Source organism: Mustela putorius, unplaced genomic scaffold, assembly GCF_011764305.1.
Source record: "Mustela putorius furo isolate JIRA1106 unplaced genomic scaffold, ASM1176430v1.1 tig00003869_pilon_pilon_pilon, whole genome shotgun sequence".
Taxonomy (NCBI): Eukaryota; Metazoa; Chordata; class Mammalia; order Carnivora; family Mustelidae; genus Mustela; species Mustela putorius.
In genome coordinates this window covers 26,554,806-26,573,027 of record NW_025422021.1, presented here as the reverse complement: position 1 = coordinate 26,573,027, position 18,222 = coordinate 26,554,806, and positions in this window count along the sequence as shown.

The window sequence follows — 18,222 nt, the reverse complement described above, 5'->3', positions numbered from 1 at the left end:
GAACTATTCTTCAGTTTCTTCCAGTATACTATTTATCCATCTAGTGTATTTTAATTATAGTTTTTTAATTCTTCATCTCTGATTTGCCGTTTTTTTTTCTTTTTTTATGTTTTCTATCTCTTTATTGAGAGTCTTACTGAGGTCCTTTACTCTTGTCCAGTCCTGTGAGTATCTTTGACTATTTTTTTACATTCTCTATCAAGTAAATTACTTATCTCTGTTTCATTTAGGTCACTTGCTGTGATTTTTTTTCTGTTCTTTCATTTGAGAACGATTCCTCTGTCTCATTTTGTCTGTCTATGTCTGCTTCTATGTGTTAGGAAAGTCAATTACATGTTTTGTTCTTTAACTAGTGATTTTAAGAAAACGTACGATAGGGGCACCTGGGTGGTACAGTCAGTTAAGCATCTGACTGTTTTGGCAGATTGTGATCTCAGGGTCATGTGGTGGAATCTTCCACCTGGCTCTGTGGTCAGCACAAAGTCTGCTTGAGCTTCTCTCACAATCTCCTCTGCCCTTTTCACTCATACTCTCCCTTTCTCTCTCTCACAAACAAATAAATAAATAAATCTTAAAGAAGAAGGAGAAGAAGAAGAAGAAGAAGAAGAAAAGAAGAAGAAGAAGAAGAAGAAGAAGAAGAAGAAAAGAAGAAAAGAAGAAAGGAGGAGAAGGAGAAGGAGGAGAAGGAGAAGGAGGAGAAGGAGAAGAAGAAGGAGGAGAAGGAGAAGGAGAAGGAGGAGAAGGAGGAGAAGAAGGAGAAGGAGAAGAAGAAGAAGTTGTTGTTGAAGTTGAGTCATATTAAGTGTTTGCCAGTAATGTAGTAGCACTGAACTTCAGGGCACTTTTCCTGTTTTGTCCCCTGAGAAGCTTCCATTAGTTGGCAGGGCCTGCAGTCAGACCTGATGTTTGCCCCTTGCCCATGCTAGGGTCACAGTTTTCATAATATATGTGGTTATCATCTGCTCTTCCCAGGAAGAAGTCACTTGGGAAGGTGAGACACCTTTGAGGGCTGCTTTCACACTGGTAAGCTTGTGGTACTGCTCTGGATGGGTTCCGGCCAAGGGCATATTGGAGGGGGTATTTCTGCATAAGAATGTGGGGGAAAGGTACCATGATGCCAGCAAGGTTGGAGGTTGTCTGCTGCAGAAGAAGGCCTACCGCCACTTGGGAAAACTGCCTAGGATGGGATGGAGAGGGTGTTTCTGCAGGAGAATATGGGGATGAGGTGGGCCTTCTTAAAAAGCTAGGTAGAGGGTATTTACATTGCCCATGTATCTAGGCTGGCAGGCAGAGGAAGAAAATGGCACACATCAGGTCTTTGGTTCTTGGAGGAGTCTCCCAAAGATCCCTGCACCTCTAGCACATACTGTGAGATTAGTAGATAAATCTCTTTTCTGTGTACCCCAGGCATTTTTCAAACTGCTGCTTCTGGGCCATATCTAAGTGAAGCTGTTTGTTATGCTCTCTCTTTAAGGACGGAGACTTCACCTTCCTAGTTCCTCCCAAGCTGATCCTGCTGATTTTTAAAGTTCAGGGGTTAAACCCTACTGGCCTGTCTTGTTTTCCAAGCTAAATTTATGGGGATTCATCCTCCCCATGTGGGTCCCTAGTGCCTGGGTTCCTGGCATGGGATCTGATCCTTCCCAGGCATCCTTCCCTCTTCTGAATAGTCCCTCAGGTCCATTTAGCTCCCTACCACACCTATAGCCTTCCTACCCTTAATGATGTAGCCTCTTCTCTACATTTAGCTGTGGAGACTCTGTTCTGTCAGTCTTTAGGTTATTTTCTGTGTTATTGGGGTGTTGTCTAGGTGGATCCATGAGATGAGTGAGGTTTAGATTCCTCCAACTCAACCATCTTCCCTGGGGTGGGTGTTATCTAGGTGCGTCCATGAGATGAGTAAGGTTTAGAATCCTCCTACTCAACCATCTTCCCTGGAAATCACTAAGGAATTATTAGTAACGGGCTGTAGTTTTTTCTTGAGCTATATCAAGTAATAGAAAAAATTGAAACTTTCCTAACAAAAAGGAGAATTAAAGTTTTCTGAAGTTAATTATTCTCTTTAATTTAAGAGAAAACCTTTACATTTATCTATAACAGAGATACAATTTCTGTCCTTAATGGTTGTTATCAAGTTTGACAAAAGGACTCTTGTGGGGATGGCCTCAGTCTTCCAAGTGTCTTTGTCTATTGAGACCTGCAGCCTGGTAAGCTGGAAGATAAGGGATGTCTTGTATTTCTTTTCTTTTTCTCAGACAGCAGCCAAGCATGGTGCTTCTCACACAATAGATGTCAAAGAATGCTATTGACCGAATGTCTGGGTGTTTCAGTCATTTGGAATGCGTATCGCTGCCTATTGTTCATATTTGAAATACAAACAGCATTAATACTGACGGTCTGTGGCTTCTGAATTCCTTTCCCAGCTCTCTCCTCATTTCAACTAATTACTGTAATGGGCAGAACATCCTTTCTATTTTGACAGTTAAGATGGAAGAAATTGAAAATTCAAAAAGACCGTAAAGGACAGAATTAAAAAAAAAAAAAGAATCCATTAAAGTCACTTAAAAGTTATCTCAAATCCTCAGCATCCAATGTCCCTAACTTAAAATTCCCTATTTTGTTAAAGCTTAAATGTAGTGGCTCCTTTTCCCATCCTGAAGATCACAAAACCATTTCGCTTTGGATGATTCCTTTAGCTTTGTGTTGTAAGTGTACTTAAAATTTTATATAGGCATGAATAAGAATAGATAGTCTCTTCTTTTGTCATTTCTGGAAGTGAATTTTCTCCTTTCATCCTCTGAGAGGATGAATAGATAAGGGCATATGAAGAACTAATAAGTGGGGTTGTTTATCTGTCTGCTAAGATTAATAACACACTAAGCAATTCTCACAGTTATTATATTTATGAACAGAAATAGCTTTAGGCAAAACTGAGAAAGATGTCTTTTGCTAGCAACATATCTTTATTTTATGTACTTTATTAATCTCTTTCCCAAACTTCTAGAACTTAGTGCCCAACCTTTCTGCTGTTCTTTAGATGCCCAATTCCTAACCCACCCCTCAGCATAAACTTCAGTATTACCTCCAGAGAGACTTGACTCTTTTACCTTTGTCCTAATTTGTTCCTGTGTATTTCTTCCTTCCAGGCTTTGCTTGATATCAGTTTCTCCATTCAAGGTAGTATTAACTAGTTATGATTCAGTATGTTACAAAAGAGTTGAATCATTTGCACATTTAACTTAAATCAAGCACAAGCATAGGGTTTGAGGATTGAAGATGAGAGGGAGGGAGAGAATGAATTATAATGTGTCCCACATTCTACCAGTCAGTTCCCATAGACTGGGAGGCTCAACTAACAGACAGAACTCACAGTTCTGGGGGTTGAAAGTCAGAAATCAGGCTGCCGTCATGGTAGGTTTCTGGTGAGACCTTTCTTCCTAGTTTGCCAATAGCCAAAACTTGCTGTCTCTTCACATGGTGGGGGGAGAGAGATTTCTCTCTCCATCTTTTTATAAAGCTACCATTCCTATTGGATTAGGGCTCTACCCTTATGATCTCATTTAACCTTAATTTCCTAACCTTAGTTTTCCTAAAGGCCTATCTCCAAAAACAGTCACAATGAGTTAGAGCTTCAACATATGAATTTTTGGGGACATAAATCAATCTATAACATCCATTCTACTTCATCTATAGGTGATCAGAATGACCAAAATGGCAGACATATTATTATCTTATATATGTATGTATATATGTATTTCTTCTTGGTCAGTCTCAAGTTCTATTTTCATTGCATGGATGTTTTGCTGGACTGAATTTGATTCTAAAATTTAGATATATGTAAATTTCCTATAGTACGGCTAACTACTTTGATGATTAAAGAAACAGTTTTCTATTCCAATAATATTGGGAAAGGAAAAACAATACTATGTTTGATTCACTGAGAAATGGTGTATACATGCTATACTTCCTGGGTAATTTAAGGGACCTTCATTTTATCTGAGTGTGATTTTTCACCTTAAGAATTGCCTTTAGATTTGAGCAGGACTTTATTATACATTTTAATTTTAGCAGGCTTTTATAGCACAACCTGAGGTCATGAGTAATCTGGAGATTACAGGTATTTGTTAAAATATATTTGTGTGAGGAGACCTAGGGGTACTTTGAAGACATGCACAGGCAGTGTCCTTCTTTGACTATAGATAAAAAACTAATTTTTACATATGACTTTGTGATATAAAAAAGGCTTTTATAACCCTCACATGAAAAGTTAACGTGAGGTAAAGTACAAACCCCAGGTGACTTGTTGATTACTTCAGGATATTTATTAATATGACTAAGAAATGGCCAATAAGTTCTTTTTATTATTTACTTATTTATTTTTTAATTTGATAGAGAGACCATGAGAGAGGGAATACAAGCAGGGATAGTGGAAGAAGGAGAAGCAAGTTTGCAGCTGAGCAAAGAGCCTGACACGTGGGGCTCCAACCTAGGACCTTGGGACTGTGACCTGAGCCAAAGGCAGAAGCTTAACAACTGAGCCACCCAAGTGCCCCAGAAATGGTCAATAAGTTCTAGTCAGTGAGACAGTCATTTTCAGATGAATGTCCCTGGAAATTTGTGCCCTTGTTATTAAAAGCTGATTTTAGAGAAAAATAATTCCCAGGTAGGAGGCAATTGTAGGAGAACAGTTTACTTAACATTAATTTATTTAGGAAGTATTTGCTAACTAAATGCCAGCACTGTTCTAGGTTCTAGGGAACACCTGAAAACAGGAGGGGCAAACTTGTTCTAATGGTGCTTACATCGAGTGGAAGGAGATAAAAGCAATAGACAAATGCAATAAACACAATAGCAGCTGGTAGTAAATTGGGCTGACATGACAGGGTGTCCAGATTGCTGCTTTTGATTTAGTCGTTAAGGAATACCAATCAGATTTAAGGCAAGCTCTGAATGACAAGGAGCCAGTCACGCAAAGAGAAAGGAGAGCACATTGCTACGAAGGGCATGGCTAGGACAAAGGCCTATAGTATGAATGAACTGCTATGTTTGAGGACCAGGTTCAAAGCAGCATGTCTATCTGCAGCAAAATGGAAAAACAGGAGAGTGGCTAAAGTACTAGTTTTCCTCAAGAAGGTGTGGAGGACTTTGTGACAAATTAAAGATGGCAGTCTAGGGGCACCTGGGTGGCTCAGTGGGTTGGGCCTCTGCCTTTGGCTCAAAAGGGTCATGATCTCAGGGTCCTGGGATTGAGCCCCACATCGGGCGAGGAGCCTGCTTCTCTTTCTCTCTTTGCTTGCCTCTCTACCTACTTGTGATCTCTCTCTTTCTCTGTGTCAAATAAATAAATAAAATCTTGAAAAATAAAATAAAATAAAAGTAAAAAAAAATAAAGATGGTGGTCTATAGTTGATGGAAATTGTGTTTGTTTATTTATGTACTTAAAATTTTATTTTTTTCAGTGTTCCAAAATTCACTGTTTATGCACCACACCCAGTATTCCATGCAGTATGTGCCCTCTATAGTACACACCACCAGGCTCCCCTACCTTCCAATGTCCCTCTTCTCCAAAACTCTGTTTCTCAGTTTACTGTCCCTCATGGTTTGACTCCTCCTCCGATTTCCCCCAACTCCCTTCTCTCCATCTCCCAATGTCTTCTGTGTTATTCCTTATGCTCCACAAGTAAGTGAATCCATATGATAATTGACTCTCTCTGCTTGACTTAATTTACTTAGCTTAATCTCCTCCAGTCCTATCCATATTCATACAAAAGTTGGGTATTCATCCTTTCTGAGGGAGGCATAATACTCCATAGTGTATATGGACCACATCTCCTTTATCCATTCGTCCGTTGAAGGGCATCTTGGTCCCTTCCACAGTTTGGCGACTGTGGCCATTGCTGCTATAAACATTGGGGTACAGATGGTCCTTCTTTTCACTACATCTGTATCTTTGGGGTAAATACCCAGTAGTGAAATTGCAGGGTCATAAGGAAGCTCTATTTTTAATTTCTTAAGGAATCTCCATGCTGTTCTCCAAAGTGGCTGCACCAATTTGCATTCCCACCAACACTATAAGAGGGTTCCTCTTTCTCCACATCTTCACCAACACATGTTGTTTCCTGTCTTGCTAATTTGGGCCATTCAAACTGGTGTAAGGTGGTATCTCAATGTGGTTTAGATTTGAATCTTCCTGATGGCTAATGATGATGAACAGTTTTTCATGTGCCTGACAGCCATTTGTATGTCTTCTTTGGAGAAGTGTCTATTCATGTCTTCTGTCTATTTTTTGATGTGAGTATCTACTTTGTGTGTGTTGAGTTTGAGGAGTTTTTTATAGATCTTGGATATCAGCACTTTGTACTGTCATTTGCAAATATCTTCTCCCATTCTGTGGGTTACCTCTTTGTTTTATTGACTATTTCCTTTGCTGTGCAGAAACTTCTTATTTCGATGAAGTCCCCAAAGTTCATTTTCACTTTTGTTTCCTTAGCCTTTGGAGACATATCTTGAAAGAAGTTGCTGTGGCTGTTGCTGAAGAGGTTACTGCCTATGTTCCCCTCTAGGATTTTGATAGATTCCTGCCCCTTGTTGAGTTTATCTTTGTGTATGGTGTAAGAGAATGGATCAAGTTTCATTCTTCTACACATAGCTGTCCAATTTTCCCAGCACTATTTATTGAAGAGACTGTCTCTTTTCCACTGTATATTTTTTCCTGCTTCGTTGAAGATTATTTGACCATAGAGCTGAGGTTCCATATCTGGGCTGTCTACTCTGTTCCACTGGTCTATGTGTCTGTTTTTGTACCAGTATCATGCTGTCTTGGTGATCACAGCTTTGTAGTAAAGCTTGAAATCAGGCAGCATGATACTCCCAGTTTTGTTTTTCTTTTTCAACATTTCCTTAGCAGTTCTTGATCTCTTCTGGTTCCATACAAATTTTAGGATTGTTTGTTCCAGCTCTTTGAAAAATGCCGGTGGAATTTTGATTGGGATGGCATTGAAAGTATAGATAGCTCTAGGCAGTATAGCCATTTTATTCTTCCGATCCATGAGCATGGAATGTTTTTCCATCTCTTTGTGTCTTCTTCAGTTTCTTTCCTGAGTGTTCTGTAGTTCCTTGAGTATAGATCCTTACCTCTTTGGTTAGATTTATTCCCAGGCAGGAAACTGTGTTTAAACTGTATATGCTAAGCTAGTGCAAAGAGACTGAAAATTCTCTGAAATTATCATGAATGCCCTCATAAGAGAAAGTGATCATTTCAAGGTAGACAAACCTGGACACTGAGAAAATGAGCAGATTACCTCAGTGTGCTATACCAATATTACTACTTATTATGTGTGTCATGACAGTGGGAACAGAAGAACATAGAACTGAGGATTTCACCAACAGCTTAGTGACACTTAGCACTCTCACTACCATCATCATAGTTACCATCTATAATATGAGAATGCTCTGTGTGTATATGTATATAAATATGTATATATATACACATATATATATAGACACACATACACAAATACATGTCATATATATGTATTATGTATAAAGCATGCTTTTATGTGTTCTATGTGCATTACTATATAACATATTATAAATGTATGTGTAATTATGCATTACCTATGTAGAGTAGTTGATTTGCACATTTGGGCATTCTCATCTAAACCTTATGTTGTCACTACATAAGTCAAGAAAATTTCTTCAAGAACTGTAGATGATAAATACCTGAATTTGGTTGGACCACCCAAGAAAATTACTCCTTTAAATAAAATGAAAAACCCAAAGAACAACAAAAAGTCTATTGCCTTTACACAATTATCTTGGTTTAGAGGTGACATCTTGGAACACTGAAAAAATAAAATAAAAAATTTTTAAAAAGCTTGCATAAAGGTGACATCCCTTTATATTCCCGCAAACATGATTTTCACATTATCAAGATTCATAAACCTTATTTTGAAAATAGTAATAAGGACTTGGGGGTGCAGAAGGCCTTATTATCAAAGATGGAACTACCAACACTGCACCTTCTGTATGTTTCTTATTTGAAAATTCTGAGAGAATCTGCTTGGCCAGTGAATATGCTGCTTTCTGTTTTATATTTTGAATTTGGTCATCTATGATTGGGGATGGACAAGCAGTGGAAACATGACTTAGAGTATGGGCTGTAGCTATTTCTAGAAAAGGGGGAGTGAGCAGTTACTGTAAAACATAACCCATGCACTTACCAGCAAGGAAGGATGTGGAAATATTTTTCAGCTACTCAGAAGAAAAAAATAAAACCTGCACTTTAAGAAGTAGATTTCTGACAGTAGCAAGTGAGTTTTTAATTAACATGGAAGCTATTATTAGAGGTATCCATAACCAAATCTACTCTTGATCATTTTTTTAATCCTCTTTTGCATGGAAAGATGAATACAGTATAATGTGTTCTTGAATATTTCAAATCAATTAAGAACAGGCTCCACAAATAGAGAGAGTGTGTGGGTTATTTGTTTTACTCTTTGTTCAAACTATGGTATTCACACCATCCACACACTTACATCTGTGGTCTAGAAGTTAGGAATGGTTAGGGTGGCTTCAGTGGCTTCTCTAAATGGAAACAGAGCTACACTTGCCTATTCTGAGGATGTTGTTGGGTGAGACCCTCTCCCAGGTATATATTGACCACATTGCTAATATGTTATGAAATGGGAGAGTCCTAAAACAAAAGTAGATGGTGTTTCAAAGAAAATAAGTTAAAATGGGTCTGGCTGTGTTTATTTTATTCTAACTGTACTAGCAAAATAATAGCAAGGATGGAGGAAAAATATGGGAAGGATGGATGAATTTCAAAATTTCAAGCTAAAAACAGGGCTGCATGTTTCAAAGAGAATTATTAATAAAGAGTAAAGAGAGTGGTAAGCAATAGAACTTCCTTTGATGTTTTTATTAAGTTCCAACAAAATGGCAAGAGCTTGACACCTTACTTTCTATATGTATAGCTGTGGCATTGACAAGTGGTTTGTGTTTTGTTTTGTTTTTGCAGAACTGAAATACCTTGTTTTTTAATTGTGTTATGTTAGTCACCATAAAATACATCATTAGTTTTTGATGCAGTGTTCCAAGGTTCATTGTTTATGTACAACACCCAGTGCTCCGTGCTATACATGCCCTCTTTAATACCCACCACTAGGCTAACACAACCCCAACTCCTCTCCCTTCTAAAACCCTTCATTTGTTTCTCAGAATCCGCAGTCTCTCATGGTTCATCTCTCCCTCTCCATACCCAACTTTTGTATCAACAGGGACAGGACTAGAGGAGAGTATGCTGAGTGAAATAAGTCAAGCAGAGAAAGTCAATTATCATATGGTTTCACTTACTTGTGGAACATGAGGAATAGCATGGAGGACATTAAAGAAGGAAAGGACAGGTGGTTTTATCAAAGTTCCCTGGGAAGGCACCAAACTGTCTGGAAAGTCAGGGATAACATGACCAGACCAATAGACTTTGAACTTTAAGAGTAGATCTTGACTAAGTCACTATTCCAGGTCTGTCTTGAAATGGTTCTGAGATGGCTGGGCCATGAAACAACCCCTTTCTAAAAGAGGCTATCTATTTTTTTTTTCTTTTTGGAAGATTTTATTTATTTCTTCAACAGACAGAGATCACAAGTAGGCAGAGAGGCAGGCAGTGAGAGAGAGAGGAGGAAGCAAGCTCCCTGCTGAGCAGAGAGCCTGATGTGAGGCTCCATCCCGGGACCCTGAGACCATGACCCAAGCTGAAGGCAGAGGCTTTAACCCACTGAGCTACCCAGGCGCCCAAAGAGGCTACTCTACAAAGCCAAACAAAACATTTGAAACTACAGGCTTTGAACCCAGGCAGATTTGGGGTCTATCTCTCATCATACCACTTAAGGCTGTATGTCCTTGGGCAAATTACTTTATTGGTCTATATCTGAGTTTTCTTTTCCAAACAGTGAAAATAAAATTACCTTACTTGCAGGGCTGTTGGAATGACTAAATGAAATAATTCATATTAGGTACTAATTAGTACATGATAGAAATTTTTTAAAAAATGGAGTTTATTACTCTTTTGAGTCCCTTTTGGGTGAACAACAATCTATGGGAGATTGTTGGGACATCCTCCATGAACGTCCTGGACTCTGGGTTTTAGCACCAAATTTCCCACTTCTCAGGAACTACTCAGTCTTGTACAAATAAGAATAGTGTTCACCCTAGTTGTTTACCTTTTGGGGGAACTCTCCTCTTGATTCTAGTATGAACTTATGTGCTCTTTAATTTTTTTTTTTTTGGTGTTTTACTACCATGTATATTTATTTAGTAGACCTTTATATAATGGCTAGTATATGCCAGACACTGCTTTAAGCTTTCTTAAATACTGCAAATATTTAACCATTGTTGAAACTGAGGTAGGTATTTCCTATTTACAGATGAGGAAACAGAGGCAGAGAGAGTTTAAGTGAGTTGCAGAAGGTCAAATTTAAACCTTAAAATTCTTATTCTAGAGTCCATCCTTTTAACTACTGCCCTTTCGTTGTCTGCATGTGGTATATATATATATATTCTAACTAGTCATATCTGGAATTAAGATGAGAATTCCATTTTACTCTATTTCTTTTTTTAAAATTTTATTTTATTTTTTCAGTGTTCTTAGATTCATCTTTTATGTACCACACCCAGTGCTCCATGGTATGTGCCCTCCATAAGACCTACTACCAGACTCACCCATTCCTCCGCCCCCTCCCCCCAAAACCCTCGGTTTGTTTCTCAGAATCTGCAGTCTCCTATGGCTCATCTTCCTCTCTGATTTTCCCCAATTTACTTCTTTTCTTTTCCTAATGTCTTCCATGTAATTCCTTATGCTCCACAAGTAAGTGAAACCATATGATAATTGTCTTTCTCTGCTTGACTTATTTAACTCAACAAATTTTCTCCTTCAGTCCCATGTTGATACAAACGTTAGGTATTCATCCTTTCTGATGGCTATGTAATATTCCATTGACATATGGGCCATATCTTTTTTATCCATTCATCTGTTGAAGGGGATCTTGGCTCTTTCCATAGTTCGGTGACTGTGGCCATTGCTGCTATGAACACTGGGGTACATATGGCCCTTCTTTTCACTACATCTGTATCTTTGGGGTAAATATCTAATAGTGCAATTGCAGGGTCATAGGGTAGCTCTATTTTTAATTTTTTGAGGAATCTCCACACTTTTTTCCAAAGTGGCTACACCAACTTGCATTCCCACCAACAGTGTAAGAGGGTTCCCCTTTCTCCACATCCTCTCCAACACTTGTTTCCTGTCCTGTTAATTTGGGCCATTCTAACTGGTGTAAGGTGGTATCTCAGTGTGGTTTTGACTTGAATTTCCCTGATGACTAATGATGATAAATTGTTTTTCATGTGTCTGCTAGTCATTTGTGTGTCTTCTTTGGAGAAGTGTCTGTTCATGTCTTCTGCCCAGATTTTGATGTGATTATTTGTTTTTTGGGTGTTGAGTTTGAGGAGTTCTTTATAGATCTTGGATATCAGCCCTTTATCTGTAGTGTCATTTGCAAATATTTTCTCCCATTCCATGGGTTGCCTTTTTGTTTTGTTGACTGTTTCCTTTGCTGTGCAGAAGCTTTTTATCTTGATGAAGTACCAAAAGTTCATTTTTTGCTTTTGTTTCTTTACTCTATTTCACTGATTTAAAACTTGGCTCTACTATATACCTCTGAGTTTGTTAATCTATAACCAGACACAGATACTTTAATGAAGCTGTTAAGGGCTTTGAGCATCATGGTGGAAGGGATATCATATAAAAGGCAGGATGGTAAAATTGGCAAATTATATGCAAGGCTGAATTTCCCAGTATACGAGTCTTTGGGATCCCTGTTTTCAGCTTTCTTTTCTTTTGATTTGTCACATCAATGATGAGAGATGTTTCTCCTTAGAATATGCTTGTTTCTTTGAAAGAAGGGAAAAAAAAGGAAATTTGATAGAAGAAAATACTTAAAACATCAATCAAATCAACTATTTTGACTATGGAATTGGGTAGTCAACTAATTATCAGATGAACGTGGATTCTAAGTATGATTTATATTGTATTTTGAATTGAATAATTATTTTTTAATTGAAGTGTGTCATTCTCCTCCCCTCCATCCTGACACACCTCATCCCAAGCACATACCCACACAGTTTTGTCAGCCTCTTGACACTGGTAAGTGGTTCTGCTACAAATTTCAATTAATAGTTGCCACAGTACTCTGCAGCCCTTTAATATGATTAGTGGTGTAGATGGATTGAGGGATATGAAGAAGTCTTCTTCAGTCTTCTCTTCGCCTGTTTAATTTATCACTTTTCCTGGAAATATTTGAGAATATGATAATCTTCTGTCTGTCCCCTTTTTACTGATTTATTTAGAATTCACAAATGCTTCATTCCAAGCATTTCTTCCTTTAACTTAAATCACAAATTTAAATTCAGCAGAAGGCACACTATCTTCACTTCATGTTATTTCATATATTTTTATGGCCGTCAACATGAGATTTCTGAAGGGTAAGGCACTATTTTGGGCATTTTCTGAGATGAAATGGTGGTGCTTCAGGATTATTCTAGAACCATTTCACACAGAACATTCTGTTAGCCCGTAGAATATAAACCAGAATTGCCTCACATAGGCATGCTACCAAAAATGTGTTCATGATCAGCTTTTAAATTCATGTCTGGACTTTTGGAGCACCTATTATATGCAAGGCATGTTATTTAGCTGTCCCTTTTTGGATCTAACTTTCAGAAGATGAGGTCCTGACTTCACGAAGTTGTGTCTGGAAGGACTACAAAGTAGAACATTATAAGATTTATAATTGAATGCAAAGCACTGGTGAAAGGCAGAAAAAGAACAGATGTTTATATGGGGTAGGATTGGAGAGGGAGGCATCTTAGAAGAGGTGACATCTGAGCATACTCTTGAGGGACAAATAGGTTGTGAACAGATATAGATGGGTAGGTAGGATAATTCAAGATTGAAGGAAAACAAAACCAAAGGCACATTAGGCAAGTGACAAAGTAGGGAAGGGTAAGTCTTCCAGATGTTTGTCAATCACTCCATGTCGTCTGGCAAAGAGGCATATGATTGTTGTACTGACAGAGAGATAGGAAGATATTTGGGTATAATGATGGAAGGTATTGGCATACTTTTAGTGTGGACTTTGTAGGCAAAGTGGTATATGTGCTCTGAGTGGTATATGTGATCACATTGTATATAACACAGAGCACAGAGAAGTTGTTAGATGGTTTTGTTATTATTATTATTATTATCCTTATTTTGTGAAAATGCTTTTGATAAAGTTGAGGAAGATTTTGCCTGTTCCTACTAGGTTGTATATGGTTTTTTTCTCTTTTTGTTTTTAATTATGAGAAGATACTAGATTTTGTCAAACTTTTTTTTTGGTATCAAGATGATCATGTAGCTTTTGTACTTTATTATACTGATAAAGCTTATTAATAGTTTTAGATATTGAACTAACCTTACATTCCTGAGATAATCCTACTTGGTATAGAAAGAAATATTTATAATGTGTTAGGTTTGGTTTGATAGAAATGTCTTGAGAATTTTTGCATTGATATTGATCTATAGGTGTTGTTATTATTTTGTGATTAATATTAGCCTACTGTGGGCTCTCATAGTAAAATACCACAAACTCTGTGGCTTAAATAATAGAAATTTATTTCTTGGAGTTCTGTAGGCTGGAAATTCCAAGATCACAGTGTTGGCTGATTTGATTCCTGGTGAAAGCTTTGTTCTTAGTTTGTGGATGGCCACTTTGTCTTCACATGATCTTTCTTCAGAGCATGTGGCAGACACAGGTACCAGGAAGGAAGTAGGAGAGAGAGAGGGACAGATCTTCCTCTTTTAAGGCTATAAATTCTATTTATTGGGGGCTCCACCCTTATTTCATTTAACATCAATTACATCTTTAGGCCCTATCTTCAAATATATAGCACTAGGGATTAGGAAATTTGGGGAGGATGCAATTCAGGTCAGAGTACTGAGATCTTTGTCAAGTTTGTGGTATGAGGATAATAATAAGCTCATAGAATTGGGAAGTGTTTCTTGCTCTCCTGGTTTCTTCTTGTTGTTGTTTTGAAAGACTGCAAAGTTTAGTATTAATTCTTTAAATGATTGGGTTATGTTTTTCTTACTACCTGTCTTTCACCAGTTTTACTGCGATGCCTTGGATGTAGACCTCTTTGTTTTTCTCTAACTTGGAGTTCACTAAAATTCTTGGATGTGTCAATGAATATTTTTTATCAAATTTGGAATGTTAATCATTATTTCTTTGATTATTTTCTGTTGCTTCTCTTTTTACCTCTTCTGTCTTTTCCATCCTCCCCTATTTGTGCATATATTGGTATATTTAATGGTGTCCCACAGTTCTGAGGTTATTTATTTTTCTTCATTCTTTTTTACCTCTCCGTTCTTCAGATTGCAAAATTTCTATTGATCTGTATTCAAGTTCACTGTTTTTTTATTTTTCCAGCTCAAATCTATTGTTGAGCTCCTCTAGTGAATTTTCCTCTGTTTTTCTACTTTTCAACTCTGGAATTCCTATTTGGTTACTTTTAAAAAAAATAATGATTTCTATATCTTTATTGACATTTTATATCTGATAAGACATTGTCATCATATTTTCCTTTGCTTTTTTAAGCAAAGATTTTTTTTTTTAATTTTAACAGATCTCTAATAGCTGTTTGAAGTCTTTGTCTGCTATGTATGACATGTGGAACCTTTCAAAGGTAATTTCTGTTGCTTGGTTTTTTTCCTCTGTGTGTGGGGCACAGTTCCCTGTTTTCTGTTTGTTTGTTTTTTAACGTATATTGTCTATTTTTGTTGAATATTGAGCATTTTAAATAATATAGCTACTTTCCCTACTCTCTTCCAAATAAAATGAGTTCCCCTAAAAAATCTTCAGATATTTGTTTTATATCTATTTACCCTCTGAGAAAAACCTCTCTTATGCACCAGAGCTGAGTATATAGATAGTGGCCTGCTTCTTTTGGAATGACACCTGTTTTTCAAGCAGAGTGCTGGGCTGGGGCAGCAGCCACTGGTCTTCTCAGCTTATCTCTCCTGGTATGGAATTTCTGACCTATGAATTAGCTACAGTGAGGGTGGTCTAGGCCCTCAGACAAAGGCTTATACATCTATGGTAGAGCTTCCACCCTGTGAGTGTCGGCTAATTAGAGGAAGAGAATCCCAGATCTCACAGGTGTTTTCATTTGAAATAGAACTCCTGCAATACAGATCAGGGTGAGTATGTAGAGATCTGTGGGAAATACTAGCAGTCTACCCCTCTTGAAGAAATATTGTAACCCTAAATTGGGAACTGAGAGAAAGGGAGCCTATGTTCTTGGTTGCATCTGCCCAGAGTAGAGCTTCCATCATGCTGAAATGGAATGGGGATGCATATGATTAAAATGCACAGACTCTTCCCATTCTAAGATTTTGTAGATTTTCTTCTCTCTTTTTTAAAAAGATTTATTTATTTTAGAAAGAGAGAGTGAGAGAACGTGAGCATGTGGAAGGGAAGAGGAAGAGGGAGAGAGAGAATCTCAAGCAGACTCTGTGCTGAGCATGGCGCTCGATCCTAGGACCTTAAGATTATGACCTGAGCTGAAATTGAGAGTTGGATGGCCAGTCAACTGAGCCACCCGGGTACCCCAAGATTTGGGTAGATTTTCTTGAGTAAATATTTCCTCGTTTGCTGTATTCCCTTAAAAGTATTTCCAGAATTTTTTTCATTTTTTTAAAATCTTTTCCACCAGTTATGATTGTTTCACTGGTGAGAGGGTCTTAGAAGTCTTCATGCAGGCATCCAGAAGTCATTTTTTTATACATTTAACTTGTGACCCTGTTATCTCTGTTAATCCTTTGAACAACCTAAGAATAAGGTAGTTAAATATCAAGCCAGGATTTGAATCAAGACTTTACACAATACCTTCCTTGTGGGAAGTGCTTAATAACATTTGATGAGCAAATTAGTGAGCCAAAAACATCAAGCAATACAATTTAGGGAAGGACATGTTTTCAGATGAGGGATATTATAATAAGGACTATTGTAGTTGGGTTGAGAGTGACATCATGAAGCTTTAATTTTTGTTAATGGAAAAATATGCAATTTCTTACACTATGGGTCTTCTTGACTAAGACATGATGTACAACCAAATTATCAATTCCACAGACACATAGTATTATAGTGGTTCTTAAATTCATTGTGAGAGATGCTTCATTTGGTGATTTGATTCATTTGGTGTACAGAACAAAGCCCTTGGAGGGAAAGTGCTTACTTAATATTACACTATTAGCATTAATGGGACATGTTTGGGGAAGGGATTGGAAGTTTTATTTGCATGAGTGCTCAATGGTATTGTTGGAAATAATTGAGCATATAAATGCATGGATGAATTTAGGGAGAAAGAGCCTTTTTGAACATACCAAATAGTGTCCTAATGGCAGGGAACTTACCCTGGAATGACAATAGGTTTAAGTGGTCATGCTGAATTAAAGGAAACAGGCTAATGATCTGGGCTGCTACACTGTGGTATAATACATATTATCTCCTAGCCCAATACCTGAGAAAAATGTATTTTAAGACATCCAAAAGACAGTTTCTTGAGGAGCATGAAATAATGGGAGGGGGAGAAGAGAAGAAAGGAGAAATGAAGTGGCATGAAGAGAAGAGTGGTAGCTCTAGGGATGTTGTAAGCTTTGTTTGCCTTTGTTATAGTCTTATATAAGGAGATGAGAATATTGACATGAGTCCTACAAGAAATCAATGAAGTCAGTGTGACAAAGACAAGTTCAACATTTTGTCTTATTGAGCTCATGCTATTAGATGTGAAATCAAAGGCATAAAACAGGTGGTGAGGTATATTCTAGAGGTCTACACAGAATGAGAAGCAATGATGTTAATATGGTAACTTATGTGGAGTAGTAACCCAGAAAGTGTGTGATTTCTGAAGGAGAACATGGAGCCAGTTGATAAGTATGAGTAGAGACAGAAGTTAGTAAAGAGAAGCTTCAAGAGTGTGAATGGGAAGTAACCCCCCAGCAATAATAAAGGGAAACTTTAGTAGCTGAAAAGAAAACCAAATGGGTGATCATAGGAGATTGGGAAAGCTTGTGTTCTTTTTATTTCTGGTGCCTCAAGCACAGGGCAGGTCAAGTGTATTTCTCTGATTTTATTCTTTTTTGCAAAATGGCTAAAAGGGGAAAAGCAAAAAGCAACTTTTTAATACTCTGGTGATTTTTGTTTTTGTTTATATCTCCTATTTATTCTTTTGCAAGAAATCTTCTGGCTCACACCTGTTAACACCTGAAGCCAAATTCCAGGATGTATGATAATTTTGTCTCATCTGGTTCCCCTCAGAACAGTTAATCTTTCTCTTTGGGCTGTGATAACTACAGCACTGTAGTCTCAGAGCAATGAAACCAAGTTAGACTTAGGCTTGAGAACGCTGCCTACACTGAATTGAAACCTTGAAAAGCAGCCATGGCTGTTTCAGTTCCATTCATCTCCCAAAACAAGTAGCAGTGTCTGCCAGATGGAAGTAGTCTAATTTGGTAGATGGAAACATTTCTAAGACTCCTGGACTGTATCACAAATGCTGCCAGTTGATGTCTCTTATCCAACTCAGAATTGTATTCTCCTAACTGTATCAGAAAGCCCAAAAAGAGTACTGAAGAAAAATAGAATGGAACAAAGTCCACTCCAGACAACTCTTTTAAAGTTGGCATGGTGTACCAAGGCAGGGCAGAGATAGAAGAACTGGTGTCTCAGGAAGCAGCTGGCCTAGTCAGCACATACAATTCAAGATATTAGCTCCCTGCCTGGAATTCTGGAACACATTAACAGTCCTCTTCCACAAGGTCTACTGCTGACAGAAAACCAGAAGAGGGGTGTGTTCATAGCTAAGGGGAAAACAGTAATTAAGGCTGTGGCTTCTGAAGACAGACAGATCTGGGAGCTCCAGGGGCAAAATTCATTAGCACATGGTACTTAACTGATGTCAGATCTGAGTTTGTAGCTCCAATTTGCCATTTACCAGCTTTGCGTCTTTTGGAAAATGTCTTAAGCTCTCTAAGCCTTAGATGATTTGTTTGTAAGATGGGGGAATGTCAGAAATTGTCTCAGATGAGTTTTGGGAAAATTATGTATGTAGAGTATGCTTAGCACA